Here is a 13,749-nt window from a genome sequence, read left to right as displayed (position 1 = left end):
TAAAAATAAGTTCAAATTCAGCAGGGCTGGACTGGGACAAAATATCGGCATTTTGACTAGTGACCGGCCCACCATGGTATTATAGGAAAAGTCATAAATCCTTTAAAGCCTTTATAATAAGCTTAAACCTACAGCACCTTCCCTATTCTGGTATTCTGAACAGTAACACCTAATTTATAATTACATATACCTATAACTAAAAGGGTTGCCAACTCCCAGCAAAAAAAGAAAAGAAAAAAGTAGGGAACCACTCCCCTACCCTCTGCCTCAAGATGCTTAACTAACAAAATCGATTTAAATTTAATGCACATATAAAACAAATGCACATAAATCTATTATTTTTCTCCAGTAATTAAATAGATTCAACATCTTTCTTCAACAGAATTGCAGACTGCACAGATGGTTCCTTCCCAAAGTAAAGAATACTATAACTTACTAGGGTTTATACTAACTAGACTTAATATTTACTGAATACAATAATGGATTTCTATACATTTTACATCAGATGAAAACGTTGGTTGAAAGATTCAGATAATTATTTTTTTAAAAGCGAGACATTTTAAATGAGAATAAGAAAGTATTTCTTTGTGCCACCTCTCCCTGTTAATGCCCTACCTGCCCCCCTGGCAACACTTTGCTAGATTTGCCCCTGCACAGTTACCAGCTGTCAGCTACCTAAAAAAGGATCCTGGTGTTATTTGTCTCTCAGAAACAGTTCATAACTTCCCTTCAACTCATTCATGTCACCTAAAAGGTAAACCTGTTTCTCCATCACAGCTCTGATGATTCAGTAAGGACATCTCCTGGTTTCATCTTCATGTTTCCCTCTCACCACATATACAAACCGACATCATGACCAGCAGCTTTACAGCTGTGGCTCCAGCAAACATCAGCTGATACTAGAAATTAATATTAAATAAACTCTAACAACAGCTGATCAAGCTTAAACGTGCTGCTGTTGTTTAGCGCGACATCCGCTGGTTTCCTCTTTCTGGCACAGAGAGAAAAGCCGATCAGCTGATCATTGATCAGTTTCATGATTGAATTAGCAACTTTCTAGCTGAAGTAGTACGGGACAAATCGCGTTCCTTTTCACCTTAACTTTAAAGTTTGACCTCCTCGGCTGTAATTGGTCCAGCCTAGAGTCGATCATGACCAATTGGCCAATCCAACACCTTTTATTATATATACCCTTCCTTAAAAAAAAAAATAAATCCATCGGCCCATAAAAACAAAAAATCGCCAGCGGCCCACCGGGCAAATGCCCGGTATGCCCGATGGCCAGTCCAGCTATGCTCGAAGAAATCAAATTATTGGTGTGGACATGTCCCTTCCGTCCATGCCAAATCTACGCCCTTGTTGAATAGCAAGCTGCACATGGCTCAAAACACTGAGTATTTTTATATTCAGCACTTCTGTCAGAGGTTAAAGACCTTCATAAATAAAGCTGGCTTGCTGCTGCTATCATGATTGTTCCTTCACACAGAATCTCTCTAAATTCCGATCAGATTATATTAAGTTGAACATCATGTTTCACCTCACAGTGCTCCTGTTTGTTGCTGTGCTGCAGTTTCTAAGATGATGTCATTTGATTACTGTATGTTTCTTCCTCGTTAAAATCACAACCTGATAATGAACTGAAACTTTCACTGTTTCTGCTCCATCAGGATCAGATGGGACATGGTGGGCGGAGTCTACAGTCAGCAGGGGCATGTTGCTGAACCACTCAGACCTTTGCACACTTGTACTTCCTTCCTGTATTGAGAATTCACTAGCTGGGACCACATCCTCAGAAACGATGAGCGAAGAGGGATGAGGAAGTATGAACTGGTGCTGCAGTTTGGGGAAGGCCTTGAAGGGGACTGGCAACGGCTCCCGGGTTGGGCAGATTCCCATTTACTAACGAGAAGTGAATGAAGGAAGGGAGGAGGAGAATAGAGGGGGAAAGGGGGGCATGGAAATGAGAACAGCAGGTATTGGAGAAGGGGGGATTTATAGTCTGAGGTCAGAAGGGCATGAAGGAGGAGTGGTCCCACTCCAGAAATTCAGATGATATCTTGCCTATAAAGCACACGTGGCTATGGGACGTTTTTAGCCCGAACTTGTAACGAGCCCCTGGCAGCGAGTTTGGATCACGTTCACACCATAAACAAACTGCAGTGAGACTGGTTGTTGTGGTCCACACCTGAGTGTGATTACTGTGTTCACACCTGCACAAACCAACCAAGAGTTTCATGCTCAATCATCATAACATTCATACTCCCGTGATGTATAGGAGAGCAACATGGAGTTTGGATCTTGCCCAAGGATATTTGGCATGCAGAGTGGAGGAGGCTGGGATCGAACCACTAACCTTCCAGTTAATTTCTGACCTGCTCTACCACCTCAGCCAGCGTCATGAGAATTTGCATATTAATAATCAAGGAACTGACCCCCCAGCCCATTGTTCCTTCAGTGGGCTGGTTTCAGTCATTATGCAAATGTACTGTTTATAAGTTTGGGGAAACCTGCAGTGAGCTGAGACTGAAGAAGTCACTTGGATGAGGGGTGGCTGAATGTGTGTGAAATCGTTAGAAAGCACCAAGTATAGAGACAGGGCTTGTGGGTGTGATTGGGTGAATGTGGGATGTTGTACAGAGCGCTTTGAGTACTCTGGGAGAAAAGCGCTATATAAGAATCAGTCCATGAGTCCAATGTTTCTCCCACTGAAAATGTCCAGATGAACAGAATCAAATGTTGGGGAAGAAAACCTGAGTTTGATTTCAGCGGAGTAAACAACCGAAGGCACACCCACATAACTATTAATCCATCAGATTCTCTGATCTACTCCTCATAAAGGCTACGTCCACACTAATGCGTTTTCGTTTGAAAACGAATCGTTTTCTCTCCCTTTTAACCTCCCGTCCACACTGAGACGCCGTTTTAGCTGATGGAAAACGCAGCATTTTGAAAACGCATACATTTGAAGACGATGCGTTTAAGTCGAAGTGAAAACGGAGACTTTTGAAAACGATGACGCATTTTAGTCATGTGATGCAGTCATGTGACCAGTTAAAAAAAAAGAGAGCCGAGTGCATTATACAGCATTGTTTTGTTTGCTTTGTGACAGCCCTAAAAAAAGATTAATATCAGTCTGTACATGCTCCAGATAGCTTTTCTTCAAATTCTTTAATTCTCACTCGCTTTTGCAACTCCACCTCATTGATAGGTGTAAAGTAAATAAAAGTAAATAAACGGCGGACAAAAACGAGGCAGGTCGAAACGTCTTGCGTTTCACACATGTGCAGAACTGGAAATGTGGACACGCAACTCTGTGAAAACGACTGAAAGCGCTAGTGTGGACGCGGAGTGGTTTCAGACGAAAACACCGTTTCCAAATCTATCCGGGCTAGTGTGGACGTAGCCAAAGTCTCCTGCAAACAGTTCCTTCACCTCGTGTAACCTCCATTGCGGCCAGGGTAAAAAGGGTGAAGAGGGGTTTTTGGTTTACGACTGCACCCCTGCCTCGTAGCTCAGGATTCCTCTTAATCTATCCTTATGAGAAACAACACTATCAGTTATACCATCATTATCCAGTAGAAGGACAGGATGCACAGGCTGGTCTCAAGGAAATTCAGCAGTTTTACAGCAAATGAGAGCAATGTTTCAGGGCCTTGTTCATGAAGTCTAAAGACAAAGTGCAGAAACTGAAAATACTCCGTCCAGATGAAGAGAATCAACTTTTTTGGAAACAGAAAGTAAAGAACTCACCTGAAGACGCCAAATCAGCAAACAGCAGAGCCACACAGAGACATAATGATGTTAATGGAGTCATCGTAGGTTAATTCAGTATGTCCAAAATATACTGGGAAAAAACAGGACCTGTGGATCCTTTATGGTGCAGGTGTAAACAGAGGAAAACCGATGGAGGCACGCCCACTCATCGATGTAGTTTCGGTCTTTTTAAGTCCACATTCCAGTCATGTCACTGCTGAGTTGGCACATTCCAGAGAAAATGAGAAAAATTAGATTTGTTCTGGTTCAGTCACAGGTCTGTGCTGTGAGGCAGGATTTTGGCTTATTGAGATAACTTCAGGGTAAACCTTGGGTTGTAATGTACTATAAATGTGCTTCACTTCTTACCTGTACATTGCCATGGTAACCTATGCTGTGATTAGAGATCAGTAGACATGCAATCACTTGAATTAAGCAAAAGCTGAGTCGCTTTATAACAGGAATGTTCATGTGTTCATTTGCTGATTTAAAATATGTAAAAATATGTCCTTCATTTTACTCTGAAGAGTTTCTGAATCAGCTGGAAACATGCAAATAAAAACCTGCTCAGCCTGCTGAGACCACATCATCATTTTAGGTTCGACAGCATTTCAAGTAGATGAATTGAGGCTGCAGTTTGGGGAAGGCCTCAGCGATGACAGGTGGCTGCTGCTAGTCCGGGCTAATCCTCATGTATCAATGAAAAGTGAATGAAAGAGGGAGGGACAGGAAAACAAGAACCAACAGCATGTAGTGGTGAGGGGTCATAGAGAGGGAACCAGAAGTGAGCTGAATACATTCGACATACAAAGACAGGCTGGGATCCATCTACAGATTGAATTTACAGTTCAGTGTTGAATAATTCATGAAATAAACTATAAAACGTGTATTTGGATGAGATGCACCACAGAGTCATGGCTCAGTGTCTGAGAGCTTGACTGAGTCCCAAAGGTCTGAATGTGAGCTTAAAGTTGTTGTTTTCATGAGATCAGAAACAACATTTATTTTAAAGCTTTCATCAGCATTTTGATATTTGAAATTTATCCTAAAGAGATTTTGATGGAAAATAAAAATATTTAAAAGTTAATATATATTAATATTAATATATATACTATATATTATATATATACTATATACTATATAATATATTAATATATTATTAATATATATTATTATATATTGTTGAGAACAATGGCAGTAGTCTGGCTGTTTCTGTTTCGGTCTGTTTTCCTGTTTGGGTGCAACTAAAAACATATTTTGTGTTTTGGCCTCGTTTAACACTCCTGTTCTACAAAGATGAACTATTTAGCACAGAGGAGCTGAATCTGTGATGGGTCCTGATAAATGGGGATTCCAGCTGGTTTGTAGGTGAAGATGAACTTTTCAAGGTAGCATTATAAGCTCCTTACTTTTTAAAAAATGGTTAAAGATAACTATGAGGACACGTAGGAGTCTGACAACATGTCCATCGAGAAAAGAGGAAGAATAAAGGAGCAGATGTTTGCAGCTGGACTATTTTTAATCACATGAGCTTAAAAACTTAATGCAATACTTTAGTAAAAATGTACAAAGTCTACAAATTATTATTAGTATTTTATTTTAATGAAATAAAATTATTTAATATTATTTAATATTTTAATCGCTGTCATCGCTGCGCTCATGTGTCAGTGAGTAGAAATACTAGAAAAGCAGAGTAAAAGTAGTCTGACAGATAGAAATGTTGGTGCCACATAAATGTGATTAAGAAGTAAAAGAAACACTGGAGTGAGTTCACTGAATGTATTTAAAACAGATCGTATTTCGTTAAACAGCTTTAGATTCACGGCCTGTTTATGGAGGATTCAGACATTTCACTTCTTCTTTTTAACATCAGCAGACTCTCAGCTGTGTTGATATGACGAGTGGATGATTTGAGCTTTTTTTCATTTCTGTCACTGACACCAGGTAAAGCCCGCCCTCTTCCTCTGAGCACGCGTTCTTCCTCCATTCGTACAAACAGTGGTGGATCGCTAAATTCATTAAGATTCATGTGATAAATTATATGTTAATATATAACTATGAACATAAATTTCTCCCTATTTTGCCTCCAGTCGGTGACACATTGTTGGCATTTTTTAAACGCGATCTTGAGCAACAGTTCTCCAGGATGAAGGTTTGTCTTTGGACATTGGCTACTTTTACACTCATTTTTAACACAGTCCTATTAGCTGAGCCTGAATCATTCAGGCAGTAAAAGGAACTTATTCAAGGGATCAACCAGTTTGTTTATACACATTTTTCAATTAAGCAGAGAACCAATGTTCAACTGTAACTTTAGAGACTTTGTTACCTGAAGTCTGTCACAACCACACATTTGTTCACATTTCTTTAGTTAAATTTAGGAAACCTGCCAAAGATTTCACAGTTTGACAGACACAAACTCCCAGATTTATTTCCCACTTAAAAAGATAAATGGCTTCTCAGATCTTCCTCTGCTCAGATGAAATAAGTGCCTGGATGACTTTGAACGTTTTACATTTTAATGAGCAGAAAAGAAAAGTGATGGTTTTTGGTGGCACTTCTGAGGCCACTACTATAAATCTTGGTTTGCTGGCACAGTTTGTTAAACCAGTCATCACTAATCTGGGAGTTTAAATGCCGGCAGATCTTCAACTTGAAAGCCAGGTCAGAGCTGTTGCAACATCTAGTTTTTTTCATTTGAGGCAATCAGCCAAAATAAAGCCCATCTTATCAAAACAGCTTTTTGAGACAGTAATTCATGCCTTTGTTACATCTAGGCTGGATTATTGTCACGCACTTTACTGTGGGGTTAGTGATGCATCCATTAGGCGCCTGCAGGTTGTGCAAAATGCTGCAGCGCGTCTTTAAACTGGAACAAAAAACTCTGAGCCCATTATCCCCATTTTAATTTAACTCCACTGGCTACCTGAACATTTTAGGAGTGTTTTAAAATTCTCTTATTTGTTTTTAAATCTCTTAATGGTGATTGTGCTTTTGCAGTAGCTGCTCCAATGTTGTGGAATCTGCACGTTAGGAAGGCCTCTTTTATTTTATTTTTTTAGTTTAAAGCATATTTATTTGCTGAAGCCTTTGGCACTGTTTAAGGGGACTGACTCAATTTGTTTTTAACATGTTTTATTTTATTTTATCTTACTTTTATTTTATTTTTACTTTGCTTAGGCTATTTGCATATATAGAGCTCTTTGTCAACTCTGGTTTTATGTTAAAGTGCTTCATAAATAAATTTTATGGTATAATGTTATTGCACCAACAATATGATTCTTAAAAGCTCAAAACTTGGGTTAAAGTGGAAACAGGAGAAGTCGAGGAGAGAAGAAGAATCAGGTCTAAAGAAAAACGATGCATGAAAAGGCAGCATTTCAAATTACACAAGAACTGCACTGAAAATTGGAACAGATCTTAAAATGTGACGAATCCAAATTTTACAGTTTTGGTTTAAATCATCATCAGTATGTTCGGAGGAAGAGGTTACAACCAGGGGCGGAGCGTGGGGGTGGCTTACGGGGCTTAAGCCCGGGTTGTTTTGTCAGAAGCCCGGGGTATTTTGGAGTGTAATTTTTTCATAGTTAGATGCCTGGCTGACAACTGTATAAAACAAAAAGTACACACAATATTCGAAGCACATAGTGCACACTGTGGGAATTTACGACTGTGCGTGAATCCCCCCCTGATATTGGTATGATCCAAGCTCAGGCACTAAGCGACTGAGCGAGGGGGCGGGGGGGGGAGCTGCTGCCCGTGAGTGCGCTGTTGGAGAGACGGAGCTAGCCATACTAAGGAGAGCTTAAGTTTGAGCAGGTACCAAAGCAAATCATTCGTACCGTACAAATAATGTAAATATGACGGTGCATCACGAAAGATTGATATGAAACTGATCACTTGACCAATATTATTTTACTTGCTCTTCAAGTGAATCAACAAATGGCGAAATGAAAAGCCGAACAAATGCTATTTTTTAGAGAGTCTTAGCTTACGTGTGTTTATTTCATATTTTCAGTTCTTACCCTCCCGACTAATTCGGTTTCAGTTATGTACTGAAATATAAGAATGGACATTAGAGGCTTCTTTCAAAGAAAAAACTCAGGTAAATGTTATTTTATATATTATGCTTTGTATGTTGTTCAGTATATTTCTATGCAAAACAAGAGGGATTTCAGTACACAGCAGGATATTCACATTTGTAACCAGATATTTACATACACTTTAGGGAGAAAACATAAAACATTTTTACTGTACAACATCAATTTAGAGTAAACTTTTGTTTTAGATAAATATTGAAATATATTTTGAATTAGTTAAATGTCAGAATAAAGAGAGAGAGAGATCTATTTTTATCACTTTCATCAAATTTAGGAGTACATGTACACTAAGTTTATTGTTAATTAATAAGAAAACTCCAGACGATTCCATTCTGAGCTGAAGAGGCTTCTGATAGGTTCGTAGAGTCCATGTGAGTAAACTGGTGGCACAGCTGTGGATGCATATAAGGCAAAACACAGAGCCTGTTTCTGTCACATGGGAAAATCAAGAGATGTCAACCAAAACACCAGGAAAAGAATCGTGGAGCTCCATAAGTGTGGCTCAATTTGAATACAATTTGGTGCCATTTGCAATTAAAAAACACAGACAGTTTCTCTCTTTACTCTTAAAGTTAACAAATATGTTTTTATATTTATCAATCTAAAAAAATAAACATTTAGTCTGATTTGATGTTACAATTAAAAAAGTGTTTGTGTTTTGATCTGAAGAGTTTGTAAATATCTGGTTTCAACTGTATATTTGATGATTGTCAGCACAAAGAGGGAGAGAGAGGAGAATGAGGACAGAACAGAGATGAACAAGAGCAGGTGAGACACACATGTTAGTCAAATGGTTGCTTACTAAAAGTATCACTGTATCATAGGTACTCATGTATCTCGTACCTAGTGTTTCTTTTTAGGTTTGCTATTTTTCAAATTCTATATTTATTAAGTTCTGCAGGCTTGTTTGCACAACAAGGCTAAATAATTATATAAACTTTTCTCAATCTAAATATTTTACTTTGGTAGAATTAAATAAATAAGTGTAGTGCAGGTCTATGATGATTTTTAGTGCTACTATCATCTAGTTCTGATTGTGGTTCTGTCTTGGTTAAGTCCTCAGTAGTCCTGATTTTGAACTGTTGTAGTCCTGTTTTAATTCTGGATCAGTTCTGGGTCTGGTTGAATTGGGGTTTAGTCCCTGTGTCTTGATACAGCCCCGACTTCGTTCTGTCTTGCTGCTCAATTAAAAAACTAGTTTAAGGTGTCCTGCATGTGTGATATATATATTTCCCTATATGAAGTCATTCTTTTTTGAACAAAACTCAAAACAGAGCCTATTAATCTTTCAGTCATTTCTACACCCCCCCCCCCCCCCCCTCAAAAAAAAAAAAAAAAAATCCCACATGCATACTACCCTTTAGGGCTAAGCCCCGGGTGTTTCAAATGTCTGGCTCCTCCTCTGGTTACAACAGTGAGCTTGTATTGCTGTAAAACAGGGCGGAGGCTCTGTTGTGGGTTGGAGCTTCATTTCAGCCGGTGCTGTTGGTGATCTTGTTAAAACTGATGGAGTCATGAACACAGAAAAATAGCATCAGATTGATCCACCATGCAGTACCTCCTGTAAACACACTGTTAGTGCTGTGAAAGCAAACAGCACACAGTTGACTATCAGTCATGGACAGATGTTACACAGTAGTGAGAAGTTATTTATTTTCTATTTGAAGAGAAGGGAAAGCATCGGATAGACGGGCTCCCCGTCGCCCTCTGCTGGTTGATTTATGAGATGAGCTGTTTCATATAAAGTGGCATGAAGAGGTATCAGCATCAAACATTATTTTTGAACATTACTTCTTTGGCATTTTGCCTTGATTGGACGGCAACAGTGAACATAGACATGAAGCTGATAGATGTCAGGATGAAAAAACTCTTTTTTTAAATTCAGATTTATGAAGAACTGCAAAAAAAGTGATTTCTATTCAGCATGTTGGTGCACAACAATCTGGCACAAGATGCACATGACTGCGGGAAACATAATAAAAGAAACAAGTACAATAATAATAATAATAATAATGATGATGATGATGATGATGATGATGATGATGATGATAAAAGAGCAAAAAACATCTCGGTGCTTGTGTTGGGACATTGTGAGGAATTCTGGTGTCTGTTTTCATCACTGGATGAGACTCTGCTGTTTGCTGAGGATGATGAAGAGTTTGTTTGTTCCTCAGCTCAGAGTTTCACTGTGAAGTTTCCTCCACAGACAGTTTAACTCGAGGCTCAGCAGTGAAGTTACAGTCTGACATTTTAAGATAAAAAGCTTAAGAAGTGCCCAAAGCTACAAATCACCTACTGTATGCAGCACATCTGTTATATTGATCTTAGCATTGTCAAATAAAATAAACAAATAAACACAAGAAGAAGCTTTATACTTTGTTTCAATGATTAAAAAAAAAATACAAAAGTTAGATTAAAAATAAAAAAAATTCCTATTTAAAATTTATTTGTCACCATTTTATCCATGTCAGCTCCACATTCAGAGGGATTCTGTAACGCTGTCACATACAAACATAAAAGTGTAGCTGCATGTTGTGTCGACCACGATGACTGTGATTGGTCCGTTAGGTACCAGTATGTCCTCCTGTGCAGATCTGTTCCTCTGGTGTCTGTTTTTGACTTAAAGAGACAAACTCCAGCTGCAGCAACACAACATCACTGCTGCACCACCTCCCAAAAACCACATCGTTGGTTTTATATAAATTTAAAGCACAGGTGAAAATGAAGCAGGAGTTTGGTTAAAGTTTACTCATAAGCATGAGGTCATGGTTTTATTAATACCTTCAATATATTTAATAAATCCTTTCATATTTCGAGGGTTAGAGGTCCTAAGAGTCGTTTAAACCTTCATTGTTTTTGAAACATTCCTGTTTTTTATGCCGACCTTCCTTCTGGTTGTTCCATCATCACAATGTTACGTAGTGTGAAACCATCATGAATTAGACCACCTAATCTCTTTCTTCATCTTTTTGAACCAACATCATTTTTAAATAGTGTTTTTAAACCATCAGGAGACTAGTATGACCCCTGAAATATTTTCTTTTTTAATTTTCTGGAGATGAAAATCCAACGACAAACAGGAGCAGCAGTGACAACAAGAAAAAGGAAAAGAAGAAGAAACACACCAGAACCTGATAGATGATTCATCTGTGCTTTAGATCCATCCTTTGTGTGACCTGCAGGAGAAAAAGGAGACGTGTCCGCAATCAGGTAGAGTCTAACAACCAGGAAGCAGCTTCACCTCTGATCACACTGAACTCTGCTCACCTGGAGGAGCGACACTCATGTTGACGGTTCCCACGATCTCCCATGATGCTGATTCTCCCACAAGGACACCACACTTGTATGATCCACCATCAGCAGTCGTCACATTCTTCAGAATCAGAGACACGTCTCCATCCTTCATCTGTCTGTCCTGCAGATCCACCCGGTTCTTAAAAGATGGATGCTGGTTGTCTGGATCAAACAGCTCATCTCGGTACAAAAGCACATATTTATCTCCCAGGTCAGCTCTGCTCCACTTCACAGCTCTGATGGTTTTGTCTGATGGAGCTCCACATGTCAGAGTGACGTTCTGTCCAGACTCAGCTGTGATGGTTGTCTGCTCTGATAGAGGAAACCACACAGAGCAGAGAGGTTAAAAGTCAAAGTGCAATTGTTCACTTCTACAGCAGCCAATCAGAGAGAGGATCAGAGACCAGTGAGCTCTGCTGACACTTCTTGGACTTTATTTTGGGACAAAGTCACTGTGGTGCGAGGGAGGCCGACACACCTGAGCGGCATCAGCTCATCACGCCTCAGCGACTTAAAAGCAGAGTGAAGTGGGTCCTGAGGTGGTTGTTGTTCCGAGAACCGAAAATAAAAGTGTTGTAAGTGAGCTATGTGGTCGCTCCATCGTACATCTGTTATAGTCACCAAAACTCTGAAGCAGTTTATCAGGTTTGACTCATCTAAGAGGTTTTATGTCCTTGTGTCCTTTGAAATTAGAGTTATGGATCTCTGGTTTACAGCAGCCATACAGATACTGTAGGGAAGAAATACAGAGCAAGACTAAGACAGCATTTATTAATTATTGATGTCCTGTTGGTATGTGGGAGCTGAATCTCCTGCAGATATTCCAAAGACAGTGAGAGCAGTGGTTCAGGTCAGACACACAGAGAGACGAGGAGCAGAGAGGAGGGGGATGAGAAAGAAAACTTAAAGTTCACTGTTGAACGTCACATAAAATAAAGCATATAAAAGTGGTGGGCGGAGTCTACAGTCAGTAACTGAACTGATGAGTTTGTATCCTTGTCCCCTCCCTCACCCCACGGTTTGTTTTGTTTGCATAGAGAGAAAAATCCAAGTGAACGCCAAGAAAACTCAGGCACCCTAACTCTGCCTGGAAGAACCGGTTATTGCAATATATAGCATTACAGACACTCTGTCAGCTCTTTCCTCATTGGCTGTTCTCATCAGTCTCTTAATCTTGCTGAGCCCTACTTTGGCTAATTGTTTTTCTAAATCTTCCTCTACTGTGATTACATCCCACATTACTTTAAACTCCCCCAATATTTTTCTCTCTCACAGTCTTCTGTCAGTATTTAACACTTTATTTTCCTGCTCTTCTGTCTTAACAGCTATATACAAACGTCCATCTCTAAATACTAATGTTACACCTCCAAACTTCTTTTCATGTCTCTCAACAAACAAAACCATCGGGCCATGCTGAGTTCCTACCATACATCCATCCTCTCTTCCTCTTCTCCCTCTCCTCGGCCCTCTCCCACTATGAACAGGTGTTGTGCCAAAAGCTGATTACTTATATTCAAACTGCTATAAATGCCTTGTTGGTTTCAAATATGTGAAACAGATCAAATATTTCCCTCCTGAATGACATCAAGTCAACTTGAGCCAAAAACAACATTCCTGTTACACGGTAGCAGCCGCAATCAGTTTATGGCAGTGACTTTCACATATCCTTTCTTTATCCAGTTAAAAAAAATCTAATTGACATTAAAAATGTCTTTTCAAGAGTAATCTGGCCTCGAGGATGTGCAACATATATAACAATAGTTCTGTAAGTGGACAAAACGACCGGATTGGTTATAATGGAAGTACAAGAAGACAGAGCTATAAAGATAAAAGTTTTTTATTTTAATTTATATATAACCCTGCAAACGCTGTTCACTGAAGTCTGTAAACATATGTAAAGATATTACACGTAAAAAAAACACACGGATAGATTATAAATCTGTTTTTGGCACAACACCCAGCTCCTGTCTCACCTCGAAAAAAAGACCTCCCTTCCAGGACCTGCAATGCGCCACAAACCGCGCACACGAGCTGCGTATTTTTATTCATTTATTTTGTATGTTAACCGTCTTTGTTCCCTACAAGGACATCATGCACAGACTGAGTCTCGGGGGGATTTCACAGTTTTCCAGTAAACGAGAGCAGAGTTTCAGGTGCTTGTTCGTGAAGTCAAAATAAAAAGCATATCGATGCATGCTCATTCATCGATCTACTTTCAGTGACATCACTGCCAAGTTGGCACATTTCAGAGAAAATGAGAAAAATTGGATTTGTTCTAGTTCTTGTCACAGGTCTGTGCTGTGAGGCAGCATTTTGACTTAGTCAGATAACTTGCAGCTTAACTCTGAACTTTATTTACTATGAAGGTGGTTTACTTCTTACCTGTGTACATTACCATGGTAACCTATGCTGCGCAGGTACTTCCCACTTACAATCAAATCACCAGAAAATAGTTTTGCCAGGTGAGATCAGTGTGAACAGAGAACAGGAGGATCTAAAGGTTTTCAGTTGGATCTAAGGTCTTTGTGTTTCTGATAAGAATAATAATAAAAATTATTAGAATAATAAATAATCAGCAATGGATGATCAGCAAAGTGGAAAA

General features: G+C 39.2%; 1 protein-coding gene across 1 annotated transcript in view; it reads right to left on the bottom strand.

The window, feature by feature from the left end:
- Positions 1 to 13,749, bottom strand: part of LOC113010425 (butyrophilin subfamily 1 member A1-like) — a 30,437-nt gene that overhangs the window by 15,542 nt on the left and 1,146 nt on the right. The gene's annotated exons all lie outside the window — the stretch shown is intronic.

The sequence above is a fragment of the Astatotilapia calliptera genome, chromosome 3, assembly GCF_964374335.1.
Source record: "Astatotilapia calliptera chromosome 3, fAstCal68.1, whole genome shotgun sequence".
Classification (NCBI taxonomy): domain Eukaryota; kingdom Metazoa; phylum Chordata; class Actinopteri; order Cichliformes; family Cichlidae; genus Astatotilapia; species Astatotilapia calliptera.
This window is presented reverse-complemented; position numbering and strand designations above follow the sequence as displayed.